At 47.8% G+C, this 20,389-nt stretch overlaps 1 pseudogene; it reads right to left on the bottom strand.

The window, feature by feature from the left end:
• LOC146210018 (uncharacterized) overlaps nt 1-20,389 on the bottom strand; it is a 495,553-nt pseudogene that overhangs the window by 68,377 nt on the left and 406,787 nt on the right.

Raw genomic sequence — 20,389 nt, 5'->3', positions numbered from 1 at the left:
ATGCACCGCAACGGTTACAATAAATGGGTGTACCTACCCTACAAGCTTCGCCGTCCTACAGCACTGTTGCCGCGATGTGATTCTGGGCATGGATTTTCTGAACGAAAATCGAGCGATCACCGACCTCCGATCCAAACTCACGAAGCTCTCGACCGACAAACCCATACCTGCTACAAGAACTTCGATGCATCACGTCGCCCTCAACGTCCTCGAAAAAGAATTCACCGTACCGCTCCGATCAAGCGTAATCGTCCCTGTGGTTACAACAGAAGTCGAAATCACAGAAGGGGTTGTCGAAGGAAACACTCAGTTGTTACTGGATAGAGGACTAGCCATCGCAAGAGGCATCGTCTGTTTCCGCCATGGACAAGCTGATGTGCTGGTCACGCACTTCACCGACGAATACCGGCACCCGAACAAGGGCATGACGATTGCTTTCCTTGACGAGCTAGCGGACACCCGTGAAGTCTTCGCGCTCCGCAGCCAACTTGACGATGATGAAAGCCAAGCAGCCCAATTACGACATTAATCCAGCGCTCCCCCGAACTAGACAAGATCGGATTCGGACTCTTCTTGAAAACTACAGAGAGTGCTTTTCTTCAGCGTGGAAGGTATGGCAAACTCCGTTGGCAAAGCATCGCATCATCACGGACGAAAACACACTTCCCCTACGTCAAAGCCCCTACCGTGTTTTGCCACGAGAACGTCAGGCCATGCGCGATGAAGTTGAGGAAATGCTGCGTGATGACGTGATACAGCCACCCAATAGCCCATGAGTGGCACCAATCATTCTGGTGAAGAAGACGGCGCACTTCGCTTCTGTGCCGATTAACGCCGCTTGAATGCAATAAGTAAGAAAGTTGTCTATCCACTTCTCCGCATCGATGACACACTGGACCGGCTCTGCAATGCAAGGTACTTCTCATCGATGGACCTGAAGAGCGGATATTCGCAAATTGAGGTCGACGAAAGAGATCGCGAGAAGACCGCAGTCATCATACCGGATGGCCTTTTCGAGTTGAAGGGGATACCACTTGGCCTCTGCTCAGCACCTGCGACGTTTCAACGAGTAATGGACACTGTGCTGGCGGGCTTGAAGTGGCAGATTTGCCTGGTATATTTGGATGAGGCCGTTGTCTTCTCGTCAAACTTTGAAGACCAAATGAAACGGACGCAGACAGTGTTGGAAGCCATCAAAGCATCGGACAGAGAAGTGCCACTTCACCTACGAGAAACTGCGGTTCTTAGGTCACATCGCTAGCAAAGATGGTGTTCGGCCAGACCCAGAGAAAACAGCTGCAATCGCATAATTTCCACCGCCTGCTGACAAGAAAGCCATGCGCAGGTTCCTTGGACTGTGCGCTTATTATGGACGATTTGTCAGGGACTTTTCGCGTATCACCGAACCATTGACACAGCTTACAAAGGCTGACGTCCATTTTAAATGAGAAGCGCCGCAAGAAGAAGCCTTCAACCAACTAAAACGCTGTCTGCAGTGCCCTCCGGTACTTGGCCACTTTGATGAAAACGCCGAGACCGACATTCATACTGACGCCAGCAGTGTGGGCCTAGGAGCCGTTCTCGTCCAGAAGAGTGCCGGACAGGAAAAAGTAATCGCCTATGCTAGCAGGTCCCTCCCAAAGGCCGAAGGCAATTACTCAACGACCGAGAAGGATTACTTCGCGATCATCTGGTCCACTTCTAGGTTTCGTCCATACCTATACGGTCGACCATTTCAGGTGGCAAGCGACCACCACGCGTTCTGCTGGCTGGCTAATTTGAAAGACCCCTCCGGCTGCCTTGCCCGATGGAGCCTACGTCTTCAAGAAGTCGACATCACGGTCGTCTACAAGTCAGTCCGCAAGCACTCCGATGCAGACTGCTTGTCACGAGTCCGCGTTATGCACCGGCGAAAGAAGACGATGAAGACGCCTTTTTGGGACCGGTAAGCGCCAGCAGTTTCACAGAACAACAGCCATCAGACGTTGGGCTGAAAGCGCTAGCCGATTACTTAAACGAAAAGACCGCTTTCCCTCCTGTTTTGTTCAGGCGACATTTATCATCGTTCGCGTTAAGCAATGGCCTCCTTTTTAACAACTTCGCACCCGACAGGACAGCGCAGCTTCTTGTAGTGCCTAAAAACCTCCGGCAGAAAATTCTGCAGGCCTTGCACTATAAGCCCACAGCAGGCCATCTCGGGTTTGCACGCACGTTGCGTGGAATTCAGGAGAAGCACTACTGGCCACGACTGCCTGCTGGAGTTGCCCACTGCGTGAAGACATTTCGTGAGTGCCAACGACGCAAGACGCCGCCGATCAGACCAGCAGGACTATTAAACCCGATTCCGCCCCCAGACCTGCCCTTTCAACAAATTGGGATGAATCTCCTCGGCCCCTTTCTAGCTTCGTCAATGGGTAACAAGTGGATCATCGTGGCAACTGACTACCTTACCGTTACGCCGAAGCAAAAGCACTGCCCAATAGTACCGCGGCAGAAGTTGCCAAATTTTTTGTCGAGCCAATTTTCTTGCGACACGGCGCCCCAGAAGTGCTCATCACGGACAAGGTAACGGTGTTTGCGGCAGAGTTGACGCAAGCCATCGTGGAATACAGTCATGCAGGCCATCGATGAACAAATGCATACCATCCCCAGACCGATGGCCTTACGGAGCGCCTGAAAAAAACGATCACGGACGTGATTGCCATGTATGTCGACGCTGAACACAGGTCCTGGGACGCCATCTTGCCGTACGTGATCTCCCGTATAACACGGCAGTCCAGGATAGGACCAGAGCGACCCCATTCAAGCTTAGGATAGGATAGGAAATCCGTTATTTTTCTAGGAAGGTCTTGTGCTAGTAGCAAAAAAGGTCCATCTTCCGTCTTCACACAGGGTCGGTGCCCCTATTCTAGGGCTCCGTTGAGTTTCGCTGCTCGCTGGGCATGCTGGATCAGACCTAGTTGGCAATCCAGATCGGCGCTGGAGAGCCGGCTCTCCCACTGTTCCGCACCTGGGTCTTTAAGAGAGCTATCGTTATTTCTACATTGCCACGTGATGTGGTATAACGAAGATTTGCTATCACACCATGGGAAGGTGTCCCGATATTGCGACAGGTAAATCTTGCTTAGGATATGCGGGTTAGGGAATGTTCCTGTCTGCAGTGTTTGCCAGTACACTGCCTCTTATTGTTTTAGATCCCGATGAGGCGGCGGATAGTAATTCCGTACCCCCTTGTAGTACTTCAGAATATCTGACCACATTGGGCGAACTCGCTGTGGTAGATCGTCCGATTGAGAGGAAGCTCGGCTCATGTACCCGCGATCTACCTCGTCGGCGCGTTCGTTCCCCGCTATGTCGGTGTGTCCTGGCACCCAGTAGATGCTGTGTGGGACTTTTGATCGGGTCGCGCTCTGGAATAGCCTGAGCGCGGCGCGACCTATGCGGCCGTTCATGTAGTTACGGCACGCTTCTCTCGGATCTGTAAGAATGGTAAGGGACGTGTTGCTTCGATACCCGGCTACCACCGCTAGAGCAACGACCAGCTCCTCCCCTTCGTTTACCGTGCAATCCCTGACTGAGGCACTAGCTAATTCCTTTAGGTTGGAATCAATAGCTACCGCCACTGCACTGGTATCTGAGCTTCCTGTATACGGAGCCGCGTCCGTGTATACCGTTGCGGACTTTGTAGCTAGATTTTGTTGTACAAACTTCGCCCTGGCTGCCCTACGGGCCACATGAAAGTTGGGGTCCATATTCCGGGGAAAGGAGCTAACCTTAACGTCTGGCGAATTGCGTCCGGTATATTCGCAGTACGATTCTCGATTTCCGCAGTTCCACCTAGCCCCAGTCGTCTAAGAAGCGAGCGCCCCGTAGGAGTCTGCTGGAGCCTGGCTATTTGCGTGACCAGTTGGGCTTCTTTGATCTCTTCGAAGGTGTTGTGAACGCCAAGAGCTAGTAGTTTTGCGTTGGAGGTGTTCATTGGGAGGTGCAGGGCTGTCTTGTAAGCTTTGCGGATGATGATATCTGCACTTTTCACTTCTCCTTTGTTGAGGTTCAAATACGGGAGGGCGTAGCCCATGCGACTGAGTACCAGGGTCTGAACCAGGCGCAGGGTATACCGCTCCGCTTCTGCGACACGAGCGTGATCATCCTGGCGACCTGAGTGGTCGATTGCTTGAGAAGGCTGAGCGTATGGACGCATCGCTGATTGCTCTGGAGCCACATTCCTAAGACTCGTATCTTGTCTCGTTCAGAGAGTAGCTGTCCTTTGAGGGAGACATTGAGCGTCCCTTCTTTGTGTCTCCCTTTGTGAACTCACAGGAGTTCGGATTTTTCTGTGAAGCAGGCGAGAACTCGTGCACGGACATATTGTTACGTGGAAGATTTACAGTCCCAAAGCTGTCCGCACAACTAACGTTGATGAGGGCACCGATTTCACAACACTCAGCGTCGTCGTCTTCTCGGAGTCTGTTTCACTTCTTCATCCTCATCACGAACAGCGAATACAGCTAAGTAACAATATTCTCCCACGCAGATAGCCGCTGCTTGCAGTCGTTCTTCTTTCCGGTCGGGCGACCCGGAGGTAACCCAGACCGTGAAGTCATCAGCGTACATGGCGTGCTGTATGCCTTCGATCTTCTCGAGTTGTCCAGAGAGTCCTATCATAGCCACGTTGAAAAGTAGTGAAGAGATGACGGACAATTAAGGTGTGCCTTTGTTGGGGGTTCGTGATTTACTGACGTTCCTGATATAACACAAGAAGTTGCACTAAGGCAGTTCCAAAGCAAAATAAATGCAAGAAAGCAAACTGGTTATCCGAAGAAGCTTTGCAAATAGCTGAAGAAAGGAGGATGGCAAACGTTTTGGGGGAAAGAGAAAGATACAAGGCTCTCAATGCGGATTTCCAGAAAATAGCAAGAAGAGATAAGAATGCCTTCCTGAACATGCAGTGCCAAGCAGTTGAGGACAATAGCCAATTGAGGAACTCAAGAGCTCTGTATAAGACAATCAAATATATCAAAGGAAGCTTCTGTGCTAATATGGGCCTGATAAAGGACAGACGAGGCAGGGACCTCACTGAAGCCTCAGGGATAAAGAAGAGGTGGCAGGAATACACAGAAGAACTGTACAAGAAGGACCCGGATGTCCAAACCCAACATAAGACGGTTGTGATTACTGATCTCGAGCCGGGCATCCTGAAGAGTGAAGTTGATTGGGCCTTAGCCAGCCTTGCTAAGAACAAAGCTAGCGAAATTGATGGCATTCCAGCTGAGTTGCTTCAAAACCTCAACCATGACGACGCTGTTAACGTTCAGTACACATTATGTCAGCAAATGTGGACAACCCTACCGTGGCCACATGATTGGAGGAGGTCAGTTTACATCCCCATCCCAAAGAAAGGAAGTGCCAAAGATTGTTACAACTACCACACGATCGCGCTTATTTCGCATGCTAGCAAGATGTGGAAAATCCTCCAGGGTAGGCCGCAGCAGTATGTGCAAGCTGGGTTTCGCAAGGGCAGAGGAACTAGAGACCAGATTGCGAACCTTCGCTGGATCATGGAAAAAACAAGATAGCTCCAGAAACCCATCTACTTCTGCTTTATTGATTATGCGAAAGCGTTTGACTTCGTAGATCACAGCAGCTTGTGGCAAGCTATCCAAGAGATGGCAGTTCCAATTCACCATATCTGTCTCCTCAGGAACCTGTATGAAGGGCAAGAGACCACAGTCAGAACTGGGCATGGTCTTACTGATTGGTTTTCCGCATGAGAAAGGAGTGAGACAAGGTTGCATACTGTCGCCCTGCCATTTTAACCTATATGCTGAGTGCATCATGAGGAAGGCCGATCTGGACGAGTCTTCAGCAGGATTGAAGTTTGCTTGGAAACGTATCAACAACCTCAGATATGTGGATGATACCACTTTATTGGCAAAAATGTTTAGTGGAACTCAAGAGACTTCCGATGCGCGTACAAGAAGAGGTCGAGAAGTTTGGGCTTAAAATGAACATTAAAAAGACAAAAATCATGGCGTCTTCCCTATCAAGTCCTGGAGCACCAAGGAACAAGAAGTGGAAGGTGTGACAGATTTTCTCTTCCTTGGGCTCCAAGATTACCCCGGAAGGAGACTGCAGTCATGAAATTAGGAGACGCCTGCTTCTGGGAAAGAGAGCCATGGCTAGCCTTGACCGCCTAGTAAAGAGCAGAGACAGTAGTCTGCCAACCAAGATCCGTATAACTCATGGTATGGTCTATCCAGTTGTGATGCATGGATGCGAAAGCTGGACTGTGAAGAAGGCTGACCGCCGAAGAATTGACGCGTTTGAATTGTGGTGCTGGCGGAGACTGCTGAGAGTTCCTTGGACGGCCAGAAGATCAAATCAGTTGATATTGTCGACCATAAACCCTGACTGCTCATTGGAGGGTGAAATTCTTAAAATAAAGCTCAGGTACATTGGTCATCTGATGAGAAGAGAGGAGTCGCTGGAGAAAGATTTGATGTCGGGAAAGGCTGAGGGTTACCGGAGAAGGGGTAGGCGGCGAACGCGATGGTTAGATGGCATCCTCGAGGCGCTGCACATGAAGTTATGAGATGTTAGGAAGCTAGTGAGAGACCGGAAAGCGTGGCGTGATATGGTCCACAGGATCACGAAAAGTCGGATACGACTGAACGACTGAGCTGAACTGAACCGAGTAACGACAGGCTCTTAGAGCTTGCCTAGGCAGGAGGTGAGTGAGATAGGTCGGAGGATTTCGTTATGGAGTTTCTTACCCGATTTTGGGATGATCACGACTTCTGCATGCTTCCACTCTTCAGGAACCGTTCTTGCGGCCCAGTGCTCGTTGAGGAAGGTGGTCAATTGGTCGACCGCCTCGTCGTTGAGGTTGCGTATGACTGCATTCTGGATCTTGTCTGCACCTGCCGCAGTGTTGCGCGTGCATACCTTTATGGCAGCGAACACTTCTTCCCTGTTGATCGGCCTGTCCAGGTTTGTGTTCGGTCTCCCCAGGTATGGTTTCGCGTATGCTGCAGGCAAGGTCGTGCCGCTGCATTTCTCTTTTATTTTATCTAGCAGTTCCTCCTCCGTACCCTCGAAGTGTGGATGAGTCTGCGGATAGCTTTCCCGCTTTCGGCCTTGATTTTATAGGGTCAAGGAGGGTCTTTAGTACACGCCACCTTTTGGCCGTGCTGTGGGTGCCGTCCAGCGAGCTACTGAACTGCTGACAGCTCTGCCTGGCCAGTTGGGCTGCGTACTCCACCGCTATCCTGGTGACTTCTACAATCTTCAGCTTGAGTTTCCTTTTAAAGCGCTACTTTTTCCAGCGTTTGGTGAGCCCTCGGCGTGCCTCCCATAGCCTGAGGAGCCGAGGTTCCACCTCTGGTGTTTGCTCGGTGCGATTCACTTCCTAAGTGTACTTCATAATTCAAGAATGTATACGGCAGGCAGCCCACGACGACGCTCGACGCAATGCTGCCACACGTAACCAACGAGGACAACCTTGACGTCGCCGCCTGCCTCCAGCGTGCAGAGGACGTCCGACGGCTCGCACGGCTACGTATTAAAGACCAACAGCGCACCGACACCCAACGATACAATTTACAACGACGCCACGCTGAGTACAATCTAGGAGACCAAGTGTGGGTTTGGACTCCAATTCGCCGCAGTGGACTAAGAGAAGCGGCTGCGTCGATACTTTGGGCCATGCAAAATCCTTCGCCGCGTTGGAAAACTGAACTATCATGTCATTCCAGACTGTACGACAGCATCACAAGGGCGACGCGCGCGCCCAGAAATGGTACATGTTGTTCGTCTGAAGCCTTATTACGCGCGTTAAAAAATCCGTTGTGTTTAAACTTTGTAATGTTTCTATTTAATTTGCTTTGTTTATTTTAGAACATCGAGGCGATGTTTTTTTAAGGGTGAGTAATATCGCGAGACCTTCAAAACTGCATTTGTTTTTTTTTACCAGCCGCTGGCATGCGGGCTTATCATTGTGCTCCTGGCACGCGTATCAATTCTGTATCCCGTGTTTGTTCATGCTCGTTGTCGCGATACGACGCGTTATCATTTTCTTTGTCGCGAACGATGCGCCGAGATCTGTCTCGAAGATTCCGATCACTTGCGTATGTTTCTACAATGTTCCAGGTTGTGCTAGTAGCAGTTTGCGACGTTATCTAGATTGTTCTGAGCAGTCTTAAATTTAGCGTTGACGAGTGTGACGAGCATTCTTTGTTCGACGATCGACGAACACGTTTGTTGCTATCGCCGCCGCCGAGTTGCTTAGTTCTTTTGCGGGCGCTAGTCACCCCAATAAAGAGTTAATTTCAGTATCATCAAGCTTGTGTCTTCTTTTGCTGTCTACGGCCTTGTCACCCCTATGTGACAATATGCAGGACTGGAGTCCATGATTTGTGCAGGTCATTCAAGCTCATTACAATGACTAGTGTCTAGGTCATGACTCTCAAACACCTGAGTCATGATACGCAAGTGCACTTACTCATTACCCTCAAAGGTGCTTAGTTATTGCACTTAAAAGTGTCGAGTCACACTAGCCAAAGTGCCATAAAACTCAAATGTGTTACTTCATCGCACTTATAAATGCTCAGTGTGGATCGAAAGCTTTGGCTCTGGTTGACCGAGTGTTGCATCGATAGCAACCAGCATGTCGTTCAACACGCAAAGTTCAACGGCATTCTGTGCCATAGTTCATAATTTTGTAATTCTCCTTGTCTACTGTGAGGTTGATAGTAGCGATGTCAATGACGCCGCAGTTAGTGATAGTGACAATGATGACATTACCAGTGATAATGACTGTGCATGTCTGCATGTGATAATGACTGTGTGTTGATAATCTTAATGAGAGCATACACTGCGGATGCGATGTGGTAGACGTTTTCATTTGCTTTGTAGGGTGTAATGTTCCAAAGCGACAAGAAGCTACTACATGCAGCCAACAGAGAAGCTTTCGCATTTATCTAGTACGAATCTGTGCTTTGCTCGCAAAGTTGTTTTAGGACGAAATCCTTTAAGGGCTCATACTCGCGGCCATAACCCTGTCTATCCGACCACGAGAAGTGTCATACTTCATGGCGAGATTCCGCGGCATTCCGCGAGATTGCGACGTCCTCAACTGGTTACGTCATCAGCCAGTCTATCGTGACGAAAATAGTTAACAATAAACATATCCAGGTGCCGAATTACGGACTCCGCTCACAAGTTTCTGAGCGTGACGTCAAATTTACGAAGCCGTGACGCAGACTTGAGACGTCAATCGTGACGAAGTACAAAATCGTCCAATTACCAGCGACTTTTAGCGCGGCTCCACCCTAGCAGTACTGAGCAGGGACCGTCTCCTAACTTTTTCTAACATGACGAAACTAATACGCAATAAATAAAACAAACAAAGATTTATTTTGGCACGGTACTATTTTTAGTATTGATTAACATTGAGCTCAAGTAGAAGCGTTCTTAGTTTTGTAGCTATACTTGCTATTAGGTAACTTTTGTTGCCGCGAGGGCGCGCCGGCGGCGTCATGGCGTGCACATGGAAGCCTGCAAGCAAACAGCTGATTCCCCGAGAAGGTGCTGCTTTTTTAGCGTCGTCGGTAATCGAAGTACCGTGCGGGTGCCGTGAGTTGCTGAAAATCTAATAGAATGCAGTCGAAATTCAGGGCCTGCAGCGATAAAATTTCACGGAGCGCTTGACACGGAAATGGACAAAGACAACTTGCGAAGGTGTTTCGGTCGGCGCCTACTAGTATCGATGAGGAAAGTGCTGAAAGTGCAACGTGCAGGCTCCATGATTCTATTTGTTTCTCTTTAGGAAATACAAGACGACTGTGAAGCATGTAGGGTAGGCCAAAATGAAGCTCTGTCCTTGCATGATCATCTGTTTGTATGTAGCTAGATAGTTTAGGAAAGAACATGATCACGGGAATGCTTCCACCCCTGCCGGGACTGAACCCGGAGCCGTCATTCACTGCAGTGCCACCGTGACAGGGCTTTCGATGTAGCTTTCATTGTAGTGTGCCCTGTATTTTTTTCTTTGTTCTCCATGACTGGGTTGCTTTGCTTATGAGCGATACCGTCTGCCCACACACCATTTGCTTTGTTTGTATACCTATGAGATTTTCTACTTATGAGCACTAAAACTCGCAATATTATGCATTCAATTTGTCAGCTTTACACTGTTTAGCATTAAGCAAATGCTCTCTATGCGTCCTAACAGTATATGCAGGCCAGTAGTCTTGAAAGGTTCACTAATGGAGACTACCCTATGCAAACATTGTACATAGCACTACTTGTGTCATGTTTGCACTGTTAAGTGCCATACTTTGTTTCCTGCTTCTGAAATGTGCCAAACCTATGACAACTACTATGCAAGCCTGTAATCATTAAGCAACTAGTCTTTTGTGTCATGCCTCTGAGTCGCAGTTTAATGCACAATACTTTCATTTCTTGTTTCTGAAGTGTGTCAGACCTGCGATGAGTACTGTGCCAGCTTACAGGCTCTAAAAAATAATTCGTGTGTGTCTTCTCTGTGTAGCACAATTGTGCAGCACGTGCAAATAATTGCCTGTGCTATTGCAGGCAGTTGGTTTCGCTGCTGCATATTCAAGCGTGTGAAACGCTGCAGGAAGTTAAAGGTGCACAGTGGATACACGTGCTTCTAAAAAACTTCTGTGAGACTTTCCCATTCCGATAGGCATCACAATTGCTGCCTCGTTGGGAAACACTAATTATGTATTCAAACACATGCACACAAACAAACACCAACATGCATGGTTGAAAGCAGCAGTGAATAGGGGGCGGGGGGGGGGTACGAAGACAAATTTGACTTGACAGATGAGGTTCGAGAACGCATGGTTCGATAAGATTCATCTTTATCACAACAGGTTTCTGGCACAGACATGAATGGAGAAGGCGCTGCACTTGGCTGCCTGTGATGAGTTGTTCAGCTACATGGTGTGTATCACAGCCGATAGTTGTGCTGGGATTGACGCCGCAGCTGTTGCAGCACCATGGGCAGCTGTGCCAGCCAGCTCTGGTGGCAGGTTTTGTGGAACAGGCTAACATGAATTCTGTATGGCTTTTCCATAGAGGTATGCATGGCAATAGTGATCCCACTTCCAAGTAGCCGGTACATAGATGTGACCCTTTCTTGTCCAAGCCAGCAGCACCTTCCTCGTCTGCAGGCAGAAAGACATCCAAAGAAGTTATGCAACACGGCACATGCTACACGCTCTGGCTGGTAGAGGAGCGTCTAGTATTTTTGAAAGCACTGGAAGCGGCTCTTTAGCACGCCTGTGCAGTTATCCACCATTAACCTTGTGGAGGTGTATGCCTTGTTCTATAGCCGTTATGGAGAGTCCGGACCGGGATGCCATGGCACTGGCAGCCATGCCTCCAACATGTGCCCCTTTCACCAGCATAACCGAAGATGGCACGCTGTTAAGCACATTCTTTCGTTGTCGACCTCGCTGACACAATGGAAGAGTCGCATCAAGTAGCTCATTGCCAGTGTTTGCTGACGATGACATTCATGGGCGTGCCGACAATGAATGATTGAACGTTTCAGCAACAGTGCTGTAAGGACAGCCTTGCACTTCATATCGGTATAAATGGTGCCCATTCCTACTCAATACAGGCATCAAACACACGCATTCCCATCTTCGTTTCTTACGTAGGCATTTCAACAGTGTACGACGTGTCTTACGTTTCAGCTTTTGTAAAAGCCCAAGAGCGGCAATGCATGTGAGGCATGTGGTGCCTACCTAACTTATCTTGCAAAGAGCAGCGCGGCTCACTGTCGTGAATTCGACGTCTCGCAGAAGGCCTGCCTCGGACTGTGTCATGCCCGTGTGCAGCCGAGAAGGCCGCCAGAAGAAAGCATCATGCCAAGATCCCACGTAGGGAGGTTCATGGCCCAAATCATGTTGGCATCTCATATCTGAAAACAGGGACATCACAAGGCTACTCGTAGACGCCCGATGGGCCGTCGACAAACCCGACGACGCCCGGTATGCTGCCGTGACGAAGGAAGCCTTTCTTGGTCGCCGCCCTAGCTGCACACCGCAAACGCTTCCGAACTGTCGGCTGCGCGAGGCCGATGTTCGTCTCGTTGCCAGCAGCGATTTGGAAGCCACTAGCAGCTCGGAAAAAGCGCAGTGCACACATTATCTGCCGCCGCACAGACAGCGCACTCGGCCGCACACACCTATCTCAGTTCATCGCGTCGCACAGTCACTGTCCTATATCCTTCTCGAGTAGCAACATGCGTCGAAACATCTCGCCCGGCACGTCAAACAGTCTTCGTACACCGTCCTTCGCCGATGATCGCGTCGGGGCGCCGCCGCTACCGCCTCACGAGAACGCCGGCCGCCGCATAGATCGCCGCCATTTTTCCTTTGTGAGCGCTCACAAACGAGTTGTGAGCGGCTCGCATCGCTCACAACCCCTGCTCATAATTCGCCGGTAGCCAACGTCATCCCTTCAAGTGTGTTCATGACGTAAACAGCAGACGTCGATGACTTCAAGAAAGGCCACTCCCGCCGTGTTGCCGCTGGCCAATAGGAAGATTGCGAGTGTGAGTGTGATTGTGAGTATTAGCTGTCTGTAATTCGGCCCCAGACTTCACCGGGAATTGGAACTACATCCCTTGGATCACCAGCCGAGCGCTTAAATCAACTGCGCAACGCCCGGGATCGTAAAATGTACATCGTAATTATATTTCTATACCGTTAGGATGATAGCGATGCCAAAAACGCCGCGATAAGTGATGCTAAGAATGAAGATGTCAGCAGTGCTAAATGACTGTGCATTTAGTTGATAATGCCTCGGCGCTTGAGGGTATCGGAATTAAATAAATAAATGACAAAAAGAGCAAACGTGATGCACCGTGTCCACCACCAACGCTAAAAATTAAAAATATCGCATTTCTGCTCCCCTGTTTGTGATATTTGACATCAGCTTGCCGCCTGATCTTGTGCTGCGGCGCCGTGTTTCGGGGCAGCGGTTTAGCATCCCCAATGAATATGCACTCCCAAGGGGGAGATGTGGATTGCAGGGGGGGGGGGGGGTAGTACGGATGTGCTTTAACCATTTTTTGTCAAAGGGCCCTGCCTGCTTTTGTGGATTTTAGCCGTGCGACATGTATTTCTTCACGAGGTGATACGATGTATGCCACCGAGGGGGCTGCAGCACTTGAGGGATGACAGTACTGTGTACTTTGGAAGTCGGGTAGTAATTACCCTGTAATTTCGTTGCTAAGCCTTTCCAGGGTGCTTGGCGAGATATTTAATGAAAAGGAGTTGCGTATAAGATAAGAGAGTGTACAAAAGCACGTACAAAATTCTTCCTTTCTCATTTGACTCCCCGAGTATAGTTGGTTATCCTTCGGAGGACCTGGATGACGTGCCTATGACCTATACACTGTTCTGCCGAACTAATTTGATGGAATGCACTATTAGTATAGAAATACTTCGAGTATCGGTATAACCTGTCTCTTCTGAATCGACCTCTTCCCAATCGTGAGGTGGATAGAAGCATTGTCTTCATCTTTTCATGGGAAGCTTCTGTCACCATTGATAAGCACATACTCTTTGTACTCGGTAGCTAGCGTGAGCCGCATACGTCGTGTGAAGGTGTCTATAGTAACTAGTGTCATCTGCAGAGATTACTTCTGCTCTGATAGACAGCCTTTCGTGGTCAAGGATCACGTCGTCTATGTATATTGCGGGCTCTACATTAGAGGTCTTGGCCAGTTTGTTTGGTAGAGCCGATAAGAGCATGTTGATAATGTAGGTGCGATGACAGAACCTTGTGGAACCTCTACTCTGTTGCGATGACTGCTGCTAAGAGCACCACTAACTTAAATTTGGAATGTACAATTTTCAAAAAGGCAATGATGAAGTTGCGCATGTTGCCTGTGATATCCAACTGTCGTATTGATGAAAAATAGTGCAAAAAGAAACGAAGGAAGGATGGACGACACAGACTCTGAGGTTTATTGCTGAAGCACGCAATATATACTCGTCACTTGGAAAAAAACAGCAAAAACAAAACAAAAAGAAGCAGTCTCCGTTTTGGGAAGCTACGTGATAACATAGGCAGTAACACACAGTGACACGTGCCGCTCATTGCTGGGGAAGGAAGAAGGAAAAGGGAAGAGGAATCTAACCAGATAAGTAGACCAAAGTAATGTAGAGGCTAAGAAATCACATTCGCAATCTACCAAGTTAACAGACGGCTCGCTGACACACAAATTGTGACATTTTTTTAATATGGTAAGCCTCCATAATTTCACGAAGCAGCTTGTCACGATGTCTTAAAAGAACGCTGGCCCTAGAAAAAAGCGGTGTGCAATTTTTCTTGCTCGGCTTATGGTCCTCTCTTTATTGCTACAAGCGTAGCAATGCTATAAAAGATTCCTAGACTGTTCTTTCAAGGATATGTGGCGTTATCCTAGCCTAATGTTGAGACACCGTCCTGTTTGCCTTATGTAAACACTTCCGCAAGACTAAGGCAGATAATACACCACACCGACCCTGCACGGTACAAACGGGGAGCGATGCTTAGCGGAGCAACCACGCCTTTTTATCTTGTCGCCGCCAGTTTCCTGCCGGTGTCGATTATGTGTGCACAAACTACCCAATATTTTCGGCCCAGAAAAAAAAAACACGGAAACGCCGTAGCGGCTTCCCACCTTCTTTAGCCCATGTGTCATTCTATGTACAGTCTGTCAAATGTGTAGAGCCCAAGGGGTCTGCTTCTGAACCGCTTCATGCGGTTTGTAATACATGTCCAGTGTTCCGAATCTGTTGATGGTAAGATTTTTTGCCCTACCCTCTCCAATGGGAAGGACCTCCACTAACGCTAAGTCAGCGGCGCTACAGTGCTTAAAAGCAGACCCCCTGGGCTCTATACTTTTGACAGAGGCTGTACATACGGCACCACGCCTATACCATCAAGAACTTTAAAAGGATAGTGTTCGAGGGCAAGAGACTTCAAGAAAACGCTGTTTCCTTGCTCCAAAGCCACAACTTGGAGAAGCTGGCGAAATCCGCGAAGAAGGCAGACGCTGGGCTGTTGATGGGGTTTTTCACAGCTAAGACTCATAAAACCAGCATACCTTTCCGTTCCATTGTTTCTGAGCGTCACACTTGGCGGCACTCCACTCGGCCGCCCTTTACCTGCAGAAGCATATGACGTTCTTGGATGTGCTGGATCCTTTCGTAATCCCAAATTCGGAAGCAGTGGGTGACCTTTTCAGGACCAAGAACTCAGGGCATTGTTGTGTTTTAGCATAGATGTCGAAGATTTGTATTATTCTATGCCTCATAATGAGTTAGTGAAAAGTGTTAAGTATTGTATCATGAATGATAACGTGGAATTTGCCTATGTGGTCAGATGCGGTGTGTCTGTACATGGAAATTCGGTCCTTCTATCTTTCTTCTACAGTTATCGGTTGGGAAGGAAGCTGCTACATTCAACGCACTGGTGTTTGTAATGGTTCGTGCATTGCCCCCTCACTAAGCAATATTTTCCTTACGCAAGTGGACAGGAACATTCTTTTTAATTCAGTTGGATTGGTTTATAATATTTGCAGGTATGTGGATGACTGCTTGGTGTTTTCTGTTCAGTTTTGTCTAAATCATAGCATTCCTGACATTTTGAAGGTTTTTGTAGATTGTAGCTCAAGCTTGAAGTTCACTGTTGAGCAATCTAAAGATTTGGCACTTCGGTTTCTCGACTTATCGTTGTCCGTGTGCCGGGATCACGTTTGTTGGGCTTACAGCCCCCGCTCTGCCAAAGCACTTTTTAATTTTTCCTCTGCAGATTCCAAAATTATTAAGAATGGTATCGCGACGTCTTGTATCAAAGCAGCCATCCCTAACTACTGTATTCATTCCTTAGAAAAGAGCGTGTTTGCACAGGTCAGCAGGCCAAAGGAATCTCGCTATCCCATGCATGTTATAAAGACGACTTTTACTGCTTTTTCTCACCATCCCCAGTTTGCATGTACAAACTGAAATAAGATTGATTGATTGATTGACTTGTGGAAAACTGGTGCAATGGATTAAGGCGGGTTATAAATCAAACCTTGTTACACGGGAGCATCAAAAGGTTGGCGTGGTGCCGTACGTACATGGAATGGAACATGGGCTAAAGAAGGTGGGAAGCCGATATGGCGTTTACGTGGTTTTTTCTGGACCGAGAACATTTAGCAGTTTTTGCTCACATATTGGAAACCGGCAGGAAACTGGCGGTGACAAGATAGAAAGGCGTGGTTGCTCCGTTAAGCACCGCTCCCCGATTGTACCATGCGGGGTCGGTGTGGTGTATTATCTGCCTTAGTCTTGCGGAGGTGTTTACATAGGGCGGTGTCTCAACATTATTCTAGGGGAACACCACAACTCCTTAAAAGAACAGTCTGGGAATATTCCGGTACAATGCCGCGCTCGTAGAATCAAAGAGGACCATAAGCCGAAAAAGAAATTTTTCTAATGCCACCGTTCTTTTTATACATCATGACAAGCTGGTTCGTGAAATTATGGAGGCTTACCATAATAAAAACTGTCAAAATTGTGCGGCAGCGAGCAGTCTGTTAACTTGGTAGATTGCGAATTTGATTCTTTAGCCTTTACTTTACCTTGATCTACTTAGCTATTTAGGTTTCTCTTCCCTTTTCCTTCTTCCTTCCCCAGCAATGAGCGGCACGTGGTACTGTCTATTACTGCCTATATGTTATGACCTAGCTTCCCAAGCTGCTGCTTTTTGTTGTTTTTTCCAAGTGACCAGTATATATTGCGAGCTTCAGCAATAAACTCCAGTTGCGAGTTAGCGCTTGTCCGTGTCGTCCATCCGTCCTTCGTGTACATGTTGCGCTATTTTTCATCAAGAACGTTCACCAATTCGCCCAGCTTTCGGCAAAACTTGTCGTATTAAAAGCTGTGATGAAGGCTGTGAAATGTCTTCCTCATTGCAATTGTCACTACGTTTTGATCACAACCAGACAAAGGGTCTCGGACGCCTGCCTTCAAGCGTACCATGAGATCTTGCATTGCGAGTCCCGCACGAAATACATACTGAGTGTCAGACAAGAGCTTATGCTCTTCCAGCCACCACACCAGGCGAGCGTTCGCCATGCTGCCAAAACGTTTGTCAACACAGGACGTAAGAAATGTTAGTCTCAAGTTGAGTGACTGTTGGATGGCTTGGTAGCTTTCGGTATGAGGACTGAGCGTCGGCATTCCTCGGGTAGGGTCCCTCTCTCCAAACAGAATTGAACTGCGCGACATGCGTGGCCTTGCATTCTTCAGGAATGTTTTCGATTTGCGCCACTGTTGTCTCTCGAGCTCCAACAGCGCGAATGAATGAGGCATCATCTCTCCCAGGCGTAACTTAAGTTCTCCAGTATTTTAGGGCCGCAGGGTTAACTATTTTGAGAAATAGCCGTCGCTTCTTTCTTGGCGAGCTCTACTGTGCCGATGCGTTATCTAAGGGCTACAATGGTTGCCCCATCAGGAGCGTTTTGTTGTCCAAAGGGAACTGAAAACGCTACATCTTCCCCTGAAATTGTGACCCATTATTGATTTGCAGGTCTGTATCCATTGCACGTATGCTAATGCATCAGTGTATCGCTCAATTTCTTTCTGGAGAGCTGGAAGCTCGACTCTGCGCCATTGGGCGACCTTTTGCTTGAGAAGAGAATGTGAGACGAAGTCTATGGTTCCGTAAATTGAGGAGGTGCCATTCGGTATCTAGGCAGTCAAAGAGACGCGAAAGGTTTTAATAGCTATTTTTTTTAGTGATGCTCATTGCCTTCATAAGAGCGACTAGGCTTGTAGTGCGCTCGCCGTCTTGAAGTAGCTCTTGATATTTGTCCCAGTGCGTTTTACTAAAGCTCCTTTTAAGGGTGCTAGACGGACATTTTGATGCCATTTCGTTTTGACGTGATGCTGATCGGAAGGCATCCGCTGCCCAGAGGATCCTACAGCCCGGTCCAACGACAGGCTTTCGGTCTCGACGGCGATGTAAGATCTGGAGTTGTATCAGCGACTTGTCCTGTGCTGCATTCGATTAAGGAGTGTAGTTCCATTGTGGTTGATTTCTTTCATTACGCGTCGGCTGTGTGGGCTAGAGTTTATTTTACTTATTTATTAATTTCATTTATTGGTACCTCAAATGCCCACTAGGGGCGTTACATGAGGGATGGGCTAACAAATCATATAATTGATTTGATGATGAATGTCTTGAAAACTTCATGGTTAGGCTGGGCAAAAGCTTCAGCTGGCAGGTCGTTCCAATCGCTTGCAGTCTGGGAAAAGGAGGATTTGAGATGCGCAGACGTGGATGCTCGAGGTGTGTGGAAGGCGTTCAGGTAACTGGTGCGAAGTGGAAAGCGGTGAGCAGGGGTGATAATGGATTGACTCAGAGGAGAATGAAATGATAAAAGTTGTGGAAAAGTGAAAGTTTGGCTATTTTACGACGGCATTCAAGGATTGGAAGGTTAGCTTTTGCTTTCAATGATGTTACGCTCGTATTATATAATCAATCCGAATAAACGAATCGTATATGGCGCGGTTTTGAACGGACTCAAATGTTTCAGAAAAGTTATTTTGTTCGGGGTCCCAAATAGAGCATGAGCATTCCAGTTTAGGGCGGACAAGAGTTAAATAAGCGGAACGTTTTACTGCAGCTGGTGCTAGACGCAAGTTACGCTTCAGAAAGCCAAGAACACGGTTAGCATCGTTTGTTATTCGACATAGCCGCAGCGAAAAAAACAATCACAGAAGGAAGACACGTACACAAGGACCAAGCAGCGTTGGTCCTTGTGTACGTGTCTTCCTTCTGTGATTGTGTTTTTTTCGCTGCGGCTATGTCGAATGTAAGCTACCAGCTCGCCCAAAAGCTTGTTTTACTGAATCGTTTGTTATGTTGATAATGTGAGTGTTCCAAAGAGATCCCGTGTTATGCTGATTCCTAAATATTTATATGTGGATGCCATAGATATAGATGCGCCGCAAATAGTGTAGTTTGGGGTAGGATAAGACTGATGGCGATGAAACGAGATTATAGTTGATTTATTAGCATTTAAACATATTAGCCATTTAGCTCACCACTTTTCCACAAGTTTTAGGTCACATTGCAGATGGTCAGCGTCTTTGTTGTTCGTGATGCTCCTGTAAATGACGCAGTCATCAGCGAACAAACGAACAGTATAAGATAGATTATTTGAAAGATTATTATTATTATTATTATCATCATCATCATCATCATCATCAGCCGGACTATACCCACTGCAGGGCGAAGGCCTATCCCATATTTCTCCACTTAACCCGGTTCTGTGCTAGCTGCATCCACTTCACCCCTGCGAACTTCTTGACCTCCTCCGCCCACCTCACTTTCTGTCGCCCCCTGCCACGCTTTCCTTCCCTTAGAATCCAGTTTGTTACCCTAAGCGACCATCGGATATCCTCTCTTAGCACTACATGTCCTGCCCACGCCCATTTCTTCTTCTTAATTTCCACTAGAATGTCGGTAACATGAGTTATTTCTCTGACCCACTCTGCACGCTTCCTATCTCTTAATGTTACCCCAACCATTTTGCGTTCCATAGCCCTCTGGGTTGTCCTCAACTTAAGTAGAACTCTCGTGGTTAGCCACCACGTTCCAGCCCCCTAGGTTGAGTACAGGTAAGATGCAACTGTTATATACTTTCCTCTTTAGCGATACCGGTAAGCTGCTAGTCATAATCTGCGAGTGCTTGACAAATGCGCTCCATCCAAGTCTTATTCTTCTTGTTATTTCCTTTTCATGGTCCGGATCTGCGGTTACTACCTGTCCTAAGTAGACATATTCGCCTACTACTTCCAGTATTTCGCTACCTAATGTAAACGGCTGTTCCTTCCCGAGGCTGTTGAACATTACCTTAGTCTTCTGCATATTGATTTTCAAGCCTACCTTTCTACTTTTCCTTCTAGGTCACCAATCATGTTTTGCAGTTCATCCCCCGAGTTGCTTAGCAAGGCAATGTCATCAGCATATCGCATATTACTGAGGTATTCTCCATCTACCCTTATCCCTAACTTCTCCCATTCCAAGTCTCTGAATACTGCTCCAAGCAAGTTGTGAATAGTACTGGGGAGATTTTGTCTCCTTGAGTAACACCTTTCTTTATGGGAATTTTGTTACTTTCTTTATGCAGAACTATGGTTGCTGTGCAGATACTATATAAATCTTCCAGCAGTTTCACGTACGGCTCGTCTACCCCCTGATTTCGCAATGCCTGCATCACCACCGAGGGTTCAACTGATTCAAGTGCTTTTTCGTAGTCAATGAATGCTATGTATAAGGGCTGGTTATATTCCGAGCATTTTTCTAT

This window comes from Amblyomma maculatum, chromosome 1 (genome assembly GCF_055883805.1).
Source record: "Amblyomma maculatum isolate TAMU_Amacu chromosome 1, ASM5588380v1, whole genome shotgun sequence".
Lineage (NCBI taxonomy): Eukaryota > Metazoa > Arthropoda > Arachnida > Ixodida > Ixodidae > Amblyomma > Amblyomma maculatum.
This window is presented reverse-complemented; position numbering and strand designations above follow the sequence as displayed.